The following is a 13440-nucleotide window of genomic DNA, read 5'->3' on the forward strand; positions in this document are numbered from 1 at the left end:
TTAAAATGATGCTATCGCTACAAGTGGTATTCAATAACTGAAGCCTATGACTCGGGAAAATTTTTAACATCAAAAACAGACGGATCAGACATCAGCTAATGGAGTAATGTCGTCTTTAAAATGTAGCAGATTTTGTCCACGCACCCTGTACCTCTCATCCCAATTTGGATCGCTTCAAGCTGCCATCGTACACGGATATTGAATAAAAATATAGTATTGAAATATACCATATATTGTTTTTGAATTGTATTTTCTGGATTCCATACTATTACATTTTTTGGAGATTAGTCTTGTAAGTTTTGTGTTCCTACTCCTTAGTGTTGTATGTAATAAAAAACCAGAACAAGAAACAAGGAACAATATCTCTATAATTTATAAGATATTAGAAAGAGTACCTCCCCTTGCTGGGAGTTATTAAGCGTCGACACGAGACAGACAAATAAAACTGCTTTTACAAAATAGATATGGGCTCCTCTTTTTTATTCCATTTGGAATATGACGTCCCGAACTTTAGCTAAATTGTTATTTATTTGATGCTTTTCAGAGTACTCAAGATAATCGTGAATGATACTTTGGAAATATACTAAATAACTTACCCATTTTCTTCTGTATACTATGAACTGGTAAATATCGAAATAAAATAAAATAAACAATTTTGTGAAATAAACTTCTTCGTCAGACCAAGGACATGGTGAGTCAGTGCTTTTTCCTTGCACACTCTTCTGCTCAAAGGCTTGTATTACCAATATTAAACACAGAAAGGACGACAACAAGATCCTTGAGAGCCCTTTGTACAATCAGCAAAGGTTACACAGTCCTTTTCGAAGACCAACACTCAAATCTGGACCAAAAATAAGGCAGAAGAAAATTTCTTAGGCTGTAGGTTGGCCACCAAAAATTACTCGGACGTCAATTTTATGTATAATTATAACAAGAGTAGGTTTGCCCGGCGGTGTCCAGGACATTAAGAAATTGAAACTAATTATGAACTCTTCGGCATGTTGGTTTTATGAGAAAGAGTATATTGATATATACATATTCACTTTTTTTCACGCGATGATTCACACCTTTATTATGGGTCAGACGTAGAGAGGGAGTCTTGTATCTGTTTCCCTGAGTATTAAGGAACTCTCCTAATATTCCATTGCAATTACATTGCACTTGGGTAGTCAAACTATTGAATGATAAAAAAAACCTGCAGCTGATCATCATGGATCTTTTCCAGTATCCAAAAATACACACCGGTCCTCATTTTGTCCAAGTGAAATACTAAGCACCAATCCAGTTTAAACTTCACGGCCACCGTGTTTCAAAGCATAAGGACCCCTTCTAATATGTTATAATTCACTCCAGACCAATTTTTTATCATTCACCTGGGCATTGGTTTTTATTAAAATCGAATGATTTCCAATGACAAACACAAAATATGCCTTAGAACTCAACTTTTGACAGAAGAGACAAACGTTGACCGAATTTTTAGATTTTTTTAAATCTCGCTTTGTTGGACCTCGTGTCTGGCCTCCAAGCTACTCAGCGTCAACCCCATGTACTTCTTTGTTTGGGGTGCAGTTTAGCCACCCACTAATATATCCATTTGCAATGTATGTGCAGGTAAGACGTTGTTTGTTGCTTTGGCGGCACGCCAAAAGTGTTTGGCATAAGGTAAAACGAATAACATCGGTCAACAATCGTGGAAAAGGCCTTAAAAACACTGTTATGAAGACCCTTTTCAATTCCCGAGTTCAAATCGAGGGCGCTATTGATGGCAAAGGCAATTATATTATATAATAATAAGGTTTTTTATACAATTCTCATTTGCCATTATTTTTTATTAAAATTGGATGACATACGATAAAAATCATACCCGATACAAAGAGCTCAACTTTTGACAGAAAAGACAAAAGTTTACTAGACTATCAAAAAAAAAATATTTTTTGACTTTGGTGGGCCTCATGTTTGGGCTCAATGGTACCTGAACATCTACCTCATATACTTCCTTGTGTGGGGGCAATTGAGCAATAAAAATCGGAGCTGATGTCCAAGATCTGGAAGGAATTCCAAAGTCTGATAAAGGAGACTGTGATAAAGAGTAGCTCCTATTTCCGAGGTCCCATCGAAGCCTTTTTTGACGCCAATGGTGAATATATTGAATGTGGATTTTTTATATTTTGATTTGATTTGGCATTGGCATATATCCAAATTGGATGATTAATTTTGGAGAAAATCCATTTAAAAAAAGCGATTTGTGTTGGTTGTTAAATAAAGGTCGCATCCTGTATGTGATTAAACTCAACTAATATTAGTATGGTGATGAGGCATGAGCCTACATAGACAATATCATGTAGAAAAGAAATCTAAATAAATTCTGGGAAAGGGTAGAGAGAGATAGTTAATAATAAATACTAATAATATGTATGATACTATCATGTAATATTATATATAATGAAGTTAGGATGTAATAAAAATGATGGAGGATCGTTTATTAGAACGAATTACGTACATAGAATGTAATATTTCTCCTAGAGTTGTAGATTTGGAGTAGCATGTACCTAAGAGTAATTGTAGGAAAATAATCATAAAAATATATATATATTTTTTTTAAAGTAGGGAAGACAAGTGATACTTTTTTCTCTTGATGACAAAATTGCTGAAAAGTTGGTTTGACTTGCCTAAATTTAACATAATATAGTAAGTTATAAGGCTTGGTATTTTTAGTAATTACAGTCGATAGGTTAACTAAATTACTACTACATACAGTGTTGTTCATGTAAATCCAGATCATCTTTAACTACACTCTGAACAATAAGGAAAATATTTGCTGAGTTATTTCAATTTTAAAGTGAAAAGTTGAGTCTTAGCTTTAATTTAGGTGCCCAAATTTTAATTGAAAACAAGTATTTATGATAGAGGAAACCGGAGAAAAACCATCATTGAACGGTACAGCCCAGTGTACATAAAGAATATCCTTGGATATCCAAAAGCACAGTCTACGACCTCTTTAACCACTTGAAACCTGCTTCCACAAAAGATATACCCTTACAGACAAAATGAAGGTTACCCGGGCTTCCTACAGATTGAAATACAACACGAATTGAAGTCTTATGGTAACCGACTCATCCTTTATTTGGATGAGAAACACCTTCCAGAAGCAACAGATAGTTTGGCAGTGACAGAGGTAACGTTCTCCACCTCTTTAAAACCAATTTGCCAGCCAGCATCATGATCCTTGTGGTCATTTGGAGAAACAGAAGGTCATGCTCCCCATCTTCTTTGAGTGCAAAGAGAGGGTGGGTGCCCACAGGTACCATGAACTCTTGTTTGAACAAGTAATACCTTCAATGAAAGCTGATGCCAATGGTGTTGAGTGCCGGTTACAGTAAGACTTGTCCCCTTTTACATGCCTACAAGACCCAAAACTTGTTGAATGAAGAGAATGTGCCATTTTGGGACTCCATACCTGGCCGTCTAACTCCCCCGATATTAATACCCTGAATACCTTTATGTAGGGAGTTTTAGAGATGAAGGTATCTACCAATTTACACACCAGCATCGACTTGTTGAAGACCTCCATCATCAAGTAATGAGACAAAGTCTAACCCCCTGACGTGTTCAAGACCTCCAAATACTTTAGGCCTCGTATCGAGTGAATGATTGCCAAAGATGGAAGACGCATAATTAAAAAACAAAACCCGTAGACACGGTTTTCACAAATCTTTTTCCCTCAATATGGCCACCTTCATTATCAATCACAGACTTAACACGTCGCCTGAAGATCGTGCATGAGTTGATGACAAACTCCTCTGACAAGTTGACCTTAGCAGCCACTATGGAGTACTTCAATAAGTCCACATTAAACTGTTAAGTCCTTTTGGTTTCCTTCTCCAAAGTGCTTGATATAGAAAAGTCCAGTGGGTTCAAATTTCTTGTGGAAGAGGGCCCTATCTATGGTGTACAACATCGAGCCATGCTATCTGCCCAGATTTTTGAGAGGGGGTGCCGTCCTGAGTTCATGAATAGTTACCCTCCGGGTAAGATTGTGTACCTAAGCACTGCTGCCCACCCTTGAAAACGAACAAAGGCATCCTCTGTTTGTCAATTGCCACAAATCCGAGAATAATATTTAGGCTGAATATTTGGATAGTAAACCTTGGATCTCCTCTTTTGTTCCTGAAAGCCAGCAGTCATTCCGGTGGTTGTGGAATTGATCAACCGTTAAAATCTTTTTGTCCAGGAAAATTTTGACTATTGACACATTTTCCTGGACCCATGTGAGGATTATTTTGCACCTTTCATACCTCCTGGTTTTCATACTGTTTGTCAGAAGGTGGATTGGTGTCTTTCTGAAAGAAACTAATCCCAAGTTGTGCTTTGTAACCCTCCTGATAGTCCTAGGAGCCACGTCGAAGTCGTTGGGAGTCGAGTTAGTGGGATCTTCCTAAATATTCTTATCCTGTCTTAACCCGAAGTTGGTATCTCTTCTTAAATTATGCCCTCCACTTCCTGATATCATGGAGAGGTCAGGATCTATTTTTATTTTTTTCTTGGACAACTTAAAAACCAGGCTTTTATAACACTTAAGAATGTCCTTAAACTTCATTACATCCACTCCAGCATTTATGAGATCTGAGATACGCAGCATTTTTGCTTGTTGCTCGCTCATGATGATAAAAGGACTAAACGATTAGTATGGTTTGTTTATATAAAAAGGACAACGGAAACATAATTTCAAAAAATAATCACTGAGCCTTGCATAGTAATGAGAAAATAAAAATTAATTAACATTCCACATTTTTCTGTTCTACCCTGTAATAGTCCCTATATGGCCCTTTTAAGCCATAAATTATATTTACAATTCAAATTACTGGGATGAGTGTGCATACCCAAAAACTTGATCTATAATTAAGGTCCATTATTTGATTTAAAAGACTTAAACTGACCCAGATAAATAATAAATAAAATATGTCGATTTCTCATTCTGTTATTGAGGATCACACAAAGGTTTAAAAAAATAATTTATCTAATCAAATGAACAAATATTTGTCGTGAAAGAATACAAGTGTAATACAAACTCAATTTGGAGATAAATCATTCTAGCTTGCTTCTGTGTTGACGGTTTTAATGTTTCAACAAAAAAAAAACACCAACTGACACCGGTCCCCCTATATTTATAGGAAATAGAAAGCAAACGAGAAGATTTATCCATTTCTCTAGTGCAATTTATATGAATGAACCAATCTAAATTTAATCCGAGGGAAATTTTGTTAAAAAACAACACCATGGGATAAAGTAATGCACCAGGGGAGGGATTCGAGACTCATATATTATTTCATTAAATTATATATAAATTTATTGGTCTCAGCTCTAATATCTATAATATGTATGTACATATGATCCCTATTTGCTCATGTGACAAGATTCAGTACAGCAGTCTGTCGAGAGGTTTCATTTTCCGACCTCTATTAATTCAGGTACCTATCATTTGTCATAGAGGGAAGTGCTGTGTTTTGTATCTATGTAGTATACGTGTAGAAAAAATGTTAATGTAAATAATATCTAATCAAACTAATCAAGGGATGAGAACCTTTCAGTGAGTGTTTCTTCACACGTCACTCAATACGTCACAGTTCTGACAAATACTGGCTGAACGTAAAGTTACACAACTAAGCAAGATGTCTTTTAGGAATTAGAATATTGTGGGATCCGTTAATAAATATGAATTTGAGTACTTACTATAAGTTATACCTTTCAAAAAATAAAAAGTTGGCTGATATCAAGAACAACTAAAACATGCTGGTAAAACGGATTGAGATCGCTACTCTCTTGTGCACCGGCCTAACTCCGACAGAAGTTGCCAGACAAACTGGACCAGCAAGGAACACAGTCTACCCTTTTAAAGGGCGTTTCGAGCGAGCGGAAATACAGGACGACATACCTACAAGTGGTCGAAAACGGTTAAGCACCACGGTGGTCAAGAGGAGGATCAAGGCCGGCATCAAAGCCAACCTTAGGCAGATCATATCGACTCTCAGAAAGAAGCTAGGTATTTGTGAAAGTACGGTGAAAGAGGGGGCTGGCAGGTGTTTGTGGTATTTGAGACGATGCAAATGTGGTTAGAAACTCCTTCTCGTTGGGGTCTGGTCACACAAAACGTGCCCTCCTCTAGTCTGGACCTGAATCACTTGGATTACACAATTTGGATGGAGGTTGAGGGGAAGGCCTGTAAGGATCGTCAAGTTTCTGTAGCAGTTCTAAGGACGGACATTTAGAAGGCGTGGGAGGGGATTAGTATTTTGAATCTAATTTCAAATATTACATTTTCTAGTAAAAGGCAAAAATTTCTTAATTTGGGAGGAGGCTACAGCCTCTCCTGCTCACTCCCTGTGGACGCCCCTCGGAAGTCATAATTTTTTCAATCAAAAATGACGCACAATAACATTATTTTATACGCATACTTACGTACTACATATTCACTTATTCAAAAACTATGTGACCCTCTCTATGACGAGAATTTAAAAGGTTTTGTAAAGTTTTAATAATTTTTTATCATTTATAACTGTTAAAGCGGATTTCTTAGCTGACAAAAAAGTGTTCGGACATTGTTAAATGTTTTTTATTAATGTAAATGGAAGCAAAAATGTTACAGACTGCTACATTGGTAATACCGGACACATCAACTCTGACATTGTTAAGAGACTGAAGGTTTGAGTGTATACGGTCAGAAAGCTTGTGGAGGGTGAAGAAAGCCTCAGAGATTGGCCTGGAAGTACTAGAGCAATAAAATTGATACCAGAGGATCATATGAATTACTGTTCTAAACAGGGGATGTCCTGATGCTCTTAGATCAAGTAAAAAATTAATGTTTAATGAAGACACGATTTTTTGTTTGTTCATTTTTTGAAAATCACTTCTCTCTCGATTCAAACGAATCCCAAACAAAAAGAAATAGACCAATCTGGTTAAAAGCTTACTAAATAGCCCTCTTGCAAGCTTTCAGGAGAACCTTGGTGATGGTAGTGATGAAAAGGGGAAAGATTTTATAGTTTAATGGAAACACGTTGTGGAGGAAGATGAGATGTGCATATGATGAGATAAAAATATATTAACATATATTAAAGTTCAACATGACAAAAAAAATGTAAAAAAATAAATTTTTCAGGATATTATGCTTATTAAAATATCCGTATTTTTTCAAAATTATATTTTGTGTGGTTATGAGTGTATCTAAGATGTCCTTTTGCTCATATGATAGATTTGTCTTAACGATTAACCCCTAAATATATATTAGTTAAAAGGATTTACAAAGTTATAAAAGTAGAATCGATTATCTGTTGAATTGGTCTATGTTAGTTAATACACCTCTCTGCAAGCATAAAAGAATAATAATAAGATTCTTAGAAAATAAAATAATATGCTGGGATAATGGATGAGTACTTTAGTCTTTGGAGCGCTCACTAATAAAAACAAACTAAATGCATTCTAATATACCAGCGTTTAAATTTTATTCATGTCAATCCGGTTTGTTTTTTGTAATTCGGAGTATAAAGAAGGCATACTAATTACTTTGCAGTTGTCGTTATTATTTAATTCCCGAGTAGTGAACACCCTTTCCTTAATGGATTCAATTATATTTAAACCCTGCTTGAACGTTCGTATGTGCTCATACAGGATGAAGTGTAACCCTAAGGATTTGTCGCGGAGTTATAATTGCAAGTTGTTGTTGGACTCAGAGTAGAATTGGGGATCGACATTGGAGTAATTCGAACAAATATCCTTGTTTTTAACTTTATCTCATTCCTCTATACTCAACGCCGATTATAGCTTATCTAATGAAACGCCATGAGGCCTCTCTTCCAGAATATTATTCAAATTGTTAGGTTTACCATGTTGATTTTCGGGTTTTTTTAATGTGCCCATTCCACACTGGATTTTCACCTTCATATCATAGCATATACTGGTAATTTACGTAAATTATTTATGATATACATAGAAGACCAATTATAAAAAAATACTTGTTTTAATTGGCATGCTTCATTAATACGACTATATTATTATTTCTTATATCAAAAATATTTATATGATTTACATGAGGGAATATTATATACACTGCACCCTGTATACACGTTCGATTCTATATACAGAGGCAAGAACTCCTGTAAGCAGGACCGGGCACGCGCAAACATGAATTCAAATACGCGTGTGACATGGTTCCATTGAAAAAAACAACAACACAACGTGTTTGGTAAGATAATAAGTAATAACTGATAATTATTAGTTACTTTGTGGACGCCATCTTTATTGTGTTTTGTAATTCCAATCATGCCCACAAAGTGTTGTGCTCCAGGGTGTAGAACGGGCTATGACAACGAGCCACAACAGTCTGATGTTACGATCAATCTGTGGTCAAACAAAGAAAGAAACCCCGGACTTGATACAGCCTTGCTGAGAGCCATTCCAAGCGAAACAGATCTGAAGAAGACAGATTAGGCACCATCCAAAAGTACAAAGCTGTGTTCCCTGCATTTCAACGAATCTGATTTCATCTGTGAGTCTAAAAGAAGTCAGACCCTTGACAAGGCTCTAAAGAAGAGGTAAGACAGCTGCTCACTTTTGATGCGTATGCTTATAACTGTCCTTCTTTTACAGGTATCTCAAACAAGATGTAGTACCATCCCTATGGCCAAACTTTCCCAACTATATCTCAACTCCTAAAGCTTCATCAAGGCCAACTCAAGCTGCGACCACGGGCACAACAGTTTAATAAAATGAGTTCTGTGGAAGAACTTGTTGACAAATCGGCCAAGGAGACACTCCCATCATACTTCATCCTCATCACAAAACCAAGTGTTGCCCTTTTGAAGCTATCCCATGATGAGAAATTGGGCCCTCAATTAGAAGCCAGCATCAAGTTTGAGACCGATATGTCATTCAAAATGTACCAACCTGGTGTGTTGATTGACAAAAAGGCAGTGTCACACATCACCTCAGAAGGCAAGGTCAACACTGTGATTCAAGCAATCAATTTGGCTTCCTCTCTGGGAGCAAAAGAAGAATTGAATCAAACAGAGACCTGGGAAGACATTTTCAACAAGTTAGTGAAGTTTCTCAACTCCTCAGATACTGAACCTAAGCAACCTTCTAAGCTCTCTTTCATTGGTGAGCAAATAGCTCTCCTCTTCCCCAAGCCAACAGCTAGATAATATTCCCCTTGTCTTCAAGACACCTTTCTAATATCATGAACAAATTTTCAGGCATGACTACTTCAGAAATTAAAGGTCTGCTAGATGAAGACATGGTAAAAGCTGAGCTCATAGATGCTCTCTATTTAGTGGCCGGGTATATTGGTTTTTCTTTGAAGAAGACGATCAGTTGTACATCATGCCAAGAGTTAATGATCATCAAAAACACACCTCCGGAATCAATAACCTTCGATAGTCCAACCAATGAGCATGTACACCTGAAAGAGTTCAACGAAATAATGAGCAGAGGGGGTTGTCGACTCTATCCGACCTTCTCTACCTCTCCTGTTTTTATGCTCACTCCATATTCTCTTATATCACAGCTACTCCTGAAGAGAAAGACAGTTTACTTTGCACACCAAATCCTAGAGCTTCATTTGTTGTCACATTCATAGACAGGCTGCAGAACAGTTTAAGTTCTGACATTATTGCCGTTGTGGGAGTAAAGTGCAAAGAAGGACACTATTGGTCAGCTTTTCTTCAAATAATTTCATTTGCTATGTTTAATGTCATGGGTAAAAATTTAAGTGCTAAACTGAATGATGACATCCGATTTTTAACAAAAAAGAGAATGGCAGCTAAGAGTTCAGAAGCTATTAGAAAAAAAGCTAAATTTCAATCAAAATCCTCTGACTGGTAGACTTGGACCAACTTTGTACTTTTTGATTGTGCCTTTTCATTTTTATATGCTTGTAATGTTTATTTTGATTAAAGTACTAATAAAATACCACTTCTATTAGAAATATATAGCCTCATTTTTATTATTTTGATGATTTTCCCAAGAAAAAATAATTTTAAAAACTTTTTGTTTTTTATCAAAACACTTGAAGAGAGACATTCCATTTAGAATAAACAAATTCTAAATAAAGAAAGACCCATGTTGGAAACGCGTGAGCGCAGTGTCCTGTCCTGGTTACAAGAGTCCTTGACACAGGTCTGTAATATTGAGTCGTTTTCTTATATTCATAGGGATAAACTTTCCTTTTTATTAAATAGAACGCATGAAAACATTTTGAATAAATAGAGAGACAATTTTAAATTTAGATTTGTTTTTTGTTTGATAAGATCAGTCTTCATTTGTGAAAGAACTCAATTTTCTCTAAGAATAAGAAGAGATCATAAATATTTTTATAAACTTTATAGTAAAAAATACAAATGTTTTATCGAAGATATCTTTGTATATGAAAGTATAATAAATGTACAAAAAATATCTTTTAAATCAAGTGATGGTTGAGTAATTCACACCATTATTCCTAACTTGATGAATTTTCTACTCTAAAGATGTTTTTTTTTAAGATAGTGTATAATCAAAGATGAATAATGGAATCCATGTAGCTCATTGGACAACGTACTCGGGAAAAATTATTCTCTTGAACTCAATGTGTGTAGGTTTCCACAGGGGTTATTTATAACATCTAGGAAAAAAGTGCAATTATTGAACCTCCTCCCACTGTCTGGGTTTGTCCAAAACTCGATACCCCCTACCGATAGAACGTCCTTAATTTTTAGGTCTCCCACTGTACGTATTTCTAAAAAAATATATTGGTTATCTTGAAGAACACCAATCAGGGGCGTTCACGGCATTATATTTGGGGTTGGCGGGGGGATACATTTTTTCCCCTCCCCTGCACAAGGGGTAGAATGCCTTTTTTACTATAATAAAACAAAAAAAATTTGGTTCCTTGTCAACTGGACTTAATAAATGTATGACCTCTTACAAGATATCCCTCAGAAAAATTTATCCAAATCCAAATTTCTTCATCTTTAAGACCTCAGAACTCAGAATTGGATTGAGCAATCCTTCAAATTGAAAAGATAAGAGTTTGAGAAAAAAAAAAAAGATTTTGAGAGTACTTTCGTCTAAAGAAGAGCTCACTAATAAAAACAAAAATCACTTTAATTGTACCAGTATTTATATTTTATTGAAAAATCCTAACATAAACTGTAAAACCAAGCATAAGAGACCAAAAACAATTAGAAACAGTTATCCTTGTATAAGTGCACCCACCTGCAATATTTAATTAATACGACTACATTATTTTTTTTTTTTAAGATCAAAATATTTATATGATTTACATTATTTCGCACTGAATACAGTTCAGCCTGTTTACACGTTCGATGCTATAAGTACATGCCTGCAATATTTCATTAATACGACTAGACTGTTATTTCTTAAATCAAAATATATTTATGATATACACCAGGGAGGACTATTTACAGTGCACCCGGTGACTTGTTGTTATATATTCATAATGACAAACAAACTTTGCTAAATTATGTAGATTTTTTTTTTTTTGAGTTTAAATTTTGGTAGGCATTCATGAACCTGGAATGGGATGTGAGATGTTCTGATTATTGTATTAATTACAAAATTACTATTTTTAAGTCGAATAAAATGCATTTTTTTATTATGTTACGAACTAAATATTTATTATACTGGGCGACACATAAGTCTTAGAACAACATCCTCTACTTAATACTTCTCCGAAACATATGTATATTTTATAATTCTGTTAGTTGACTATGGTTCATGCAACCTCCACCTTTGTTAATTTTTAAGCAATTTTTCTTAAACGTGTTCTCGAGCCTCTAACTACATCATGATGCACCCTAAGCATGCTATGATTTTGGAGCATCGAATACGTTCCCTTGAACAAGGGCAGCGTGTTACGAAAAAAATCTACCTCTGTGATGGTGTTGGTGGTTGTCATCTTCTGCAGGATGAACACGCACTTCATTTTAATTTCTTAGCGTTGAAGGGCAATCAACGTTCAAAATTAAATTTTCAAGTACTTCCCTGGATCTGGAAACATCAATTGAAAGGGTCTTTATCCTTCTAACCTTCATATTTTGCAAAGTCTGTGTAAGAGTAGTGTCAAACCACATTCGATCACTTTTGGAGAACGGACATGTCAGCCCCTTCTTCCAAAGGTTTCAACGTAATGACCTTATCCATATATTCCATTCTGGAGAGAGGGAGGTTAGTATGACTTACTGGCTCAGCGTCGACAACTTGAAGGGCAACATAGTCTCTGTATGTGACAACTTGTCGGATAGGTTGTAAAGTAGTACTGAAGATTGTGATTATATTTTATTATTCATTTTGAAAACAATTTGAACCAAAGAAAGACAATAATGCGTACTTCAGAGGGAGAAGTTAACACCATGGCGAATTTTATTATTCATTTTTAAAACAATTTGAACCAAAGAAAGACAATAATGCGTACTTCAGAGGGAGAAGTTAACACCATGACGAAGAACAAAGAGCACACGCAACAACACTTTTTTTTCTGAATGAAAATGAAACGTGCTCTTTTTTGCTTCCGCGGACACTTCTTCTCATAGCTGCTATCAGGTAATCTAATAAAACTGTTTTCCTTCCAAACCTTCTTCAAATTGTCAAGGTGACTATTTTAATTTTTGATATTTTTTTTAGCATATCCGCATATTATACCATTTTCAAATATGGCTATGATACACTTTTTATTAAACTTTATCCTGATAGAAACGGGAGTACAATTACATTGCTCAAAGATATTTATAAACTAAAGTTGGTATAACTGATGTAACATGAGACGTTTTTTCAAAATCCTATATCTTTTTTAATCTAGTATAGTCATGTGGCATGAATTTTCACAGTAAAGGGGCTTTCATGTTTGCTTCATAAATCCTTAGCAATTATTTCTTAGTACATATTTGAAGATACATCCCTTTTTAAATATTTGCAATTGTCCCATATTACCCCATGCTCTGGATAATACAGGCCACAAAAGTAGCATTACTATACAAAAATTAGGTCATAATATATAAATAGCATTATATTATTGATAAAATGGTTTAGACAGTACATACAAGTACGTATAAGGTGGGCAGGAAGTGTTTATTAGACTTAATATAGGTTACACCCCCTATTTTGAAACGTTTGGCAAATCTATGCCCAATTCAAATTCTTGGCAGCTCTGGATACACATGATAGCAATTGAGGATTTGGAAGTCTATTGACAATATTACCCAAATTAGTGTGTCTTATATTAGACCACGGAGCCATTTCTTATAATTGAATGTGTTACTTAAGGTTGTATTGTCTTAGAAACTAATGCTTATAACCACATAACTCTCTAAATTATATTATATGTTTGCTATTTTATCTGGGTTTGCACAAAAAATATATCCAATATAAAATATAATCAAAAAAAAAAAATCC

The sequence above is a fragment of the Lepeophtheirus salmonis genome, chromosome 11, assembly GCF_016086655.4.
Source record: "Lepeophtheirus salmonis chromosome 11, UVic_Lsal_1.4, whole genome shotgun sequence".
NCBI classification, from domain to species: domain Eukaryota; kingdom Metazoa; phylum Arthropoda; class Copepoda; order Siphonostomatoida; family Caligidae; genus Lepeophtheirus; species Lepeophtheirus salmonis.